Raw genomic sequence first — 2,395 nt, 5'->3', positions numbered from 1 at the left:
TGCTTAGTACTAAAAGAGAATCTGTCAGCAAACATCCTACAAAAGCTGTGGAATCATGCTCTGTGTTATTCCTGAAAGGAAATTTGCCAGGTTTGATGATACCTGAATATCTCCCAGTGGTTCTGGGAGTTCTACATACCAAGTAATTCAGTAATTGATAGAGGAGTATTTAAGCAAAGAAGAGACCAAAAGTAGACCTTGTACCAACATAGACTAGATAGGTGGATTTTTTAAATCACATGATAAATGTAAATCATAAAATCAAATGTACTTAAAAAAGTACACCTATTTTATGTTACATAAAAAACTGTAGACTGCAAACTGCATGCTTACCATAACATTGTACCTGGGAAAGCCAACGAGTGGGATTTCTTGCAAATATTTACTGCCACGACACAAAACAAATATGTGCAAACTGCAAGGTTCCTAAAATAGCAGTTAAAGTTTATATACAGAAAGATGTCACTATCTGATCAAATATGCAAGAGATGGAGTTTCCCAGAGTTTATAACATAGAACAGTAACCACCACAGGCTCCTCCTCCAGGGCCTTCTTCCCTGTGTGTCAGTTTGACTCCTTTATTCTGGTTCTCACTTTCCCACAGTCCAGGCATCTGAATGACCTTTACAACAAGTTCCTCAAAGGCACACTGTACACCATCACAGGTTTTTGCACTTGCCTCTGTACATAACATGGAGTGCTTTCGTGCAAATTTCAGGCCTTCGTTTCTATCGACTTCACGATTTTCCTTATCAATTTTATTTACAACTAGCATCTTTACCATGTCATTTCTCGTGGAGTATGTTTCCAATTCATTTAACCAATTATCCAATTTAACAAAGGTATCTCTTCTTGTGACATCATAAACTAATATCACACCCTGTGCACCTCTGTAATAGCTGGGAGTTAATGTTCTGAACCTCTCTTGACCAGCAGTGTCCCAAATTGCAAGTTTAGCCTTATTTCCATCCACTGAAATTGTTTTCACCTTAAAGTCAACACCTATCGTTGCTGCAAGTCCTGGGTCAAAAGTATCCTCTGAGCCTCAAGAGCAGGCTGGACTTGTCCACACCACTCTCACAGATGACGAGGATCTTCCGGGTGGTCAGCACGTCCTCATCCATCCCGACCCCACTCTGCTCTCAGCCCAGCTGGTCACCCCAGTCCAGTTCCCCACCCTTCACCAAAGAGAGGTGCCCGTGCATGCACTGTCACTGGAATTTTGATCGGGATGGCATTGAAGGTATAGATTGCTCTGGGTAACATAGACATTTTAACAATGTTTATTCTTCCAATCCATGAGCATGAAATGTTTTTCCATATTTTTGTGTCTTCTTCAATTTCTTTCATGAGTGTTCTGTAGCTCCTAGAGTATAGATCCTTTACCTCTTTGGTTAGGTTTATTCTGCGGTATCTTACGGTTTTTGGTGCTATTGTAAATGGAATCGTTTCTCTAATTTCTCTTTCTACAGATGCATTGTTAGTGTATAAGAAAGCAACTGACTTCTGTGCATTGAGTTTGTATCCTGCCACATTACTGAATTGCTGGATGAGTTCTAGTAATTTGGGAGTGGACTCTTTTGGGTTTTCCACATAAAGTATCTTGTCATCTGCGAAAAGAGAGTTTGAATTCTTCTTTGCCAATTTGAATACCTTTTATTTCTTTTTGTTTTCTGATTGCTGTTGCTAGGACTTCTAGTACTATGTTGAACAATAGTGGTGAGAGTGGGCATCCTTGACCTGTTCCTGATCTTAAGGGAAAGGCTCTCAGCTTTTCCCCATTGTGGATGATATTTGCTGTGGGTTTTTCATAGATGGATTTTATGAACATGAGGAATGTTCCCTCTATCCCTACACTCTGAAGAGTTTTAATCAGGAAAGGATGTTGTATTTTGTCAAATGCTTTTCCTGCATCAACTGAAAGGACATATGGTTCTTCTCTCTCCTCTTATTAATATGTTCTATCACATTGATTGATTTGCGAGTATTGAACCACCCTTGCATTCCGGGGATAAATCCCACTTGGTCGTGGTGGATGAATCGTTTAATGTATCGTTGGATCATATTAGTTAGGATTTTGTTGAGGATTTTGGAATCCATATTCATCAGGGATATTGGTCTGAAATTCTCCTTTTTGATGGGGTCTTTGCCTGGTTTGGGGATTAAGGTAATGCTGGCCTCATAAAATGAGTCTGGAAGCTTTCCTTCTGTTTCTATTTTTTGAAACAGCTTCAGCAGAATAGGTATTATTTCTTCTTTGAATGTTTGGTGGAATTTCCCAGGGAATCCATCAGGCCCTGGACTCTTGTGTTTTGGGAGGTTTTTGATCACTGCTTCAATCTCGTTACTGGTTATTGGCCTATTCAGGTTGTCCATTTCTTCCTGTTTCATTTTT

The 2,395-nt window shown here is 39.6% G+C and overlaps 1 pseudogene; it reads right to left on the bottom strand.

The window, feature by feature from the left end:
* Positions 1 to 328: 328 nt before the first annotated feature.
* On the bottom strand, positions 329 to 1,205 carry LOC112819817 (ras-related protein Rab-18 pseudogene; annotated as a pseudogene).
* Positions 1,206 to 2,395: the final 1,190 nt, after the last annotated feature.

This window comes from Callorhinus ursinus, unplaced genomic scaffold, assembly GCF_003265705.2.
Source record: "Callorhinus ursinus isolate GAN/ISIS: 27379988/994484 unplaced genomic scaffold, GSC_fseal_2.0 scaffold3, whole genome shotgun sequence".
Lineage (NCBI taxonomy): Eukaryota > Metazoa > Chordata > Mammalia > Carnivora > Otariidae > Callorhinus > Callorhinus ursinus.
Note: the sequence above shows the minus strand (reverse complement) of the source record. Positions and strands in the feature narration are given on the sequence as shown.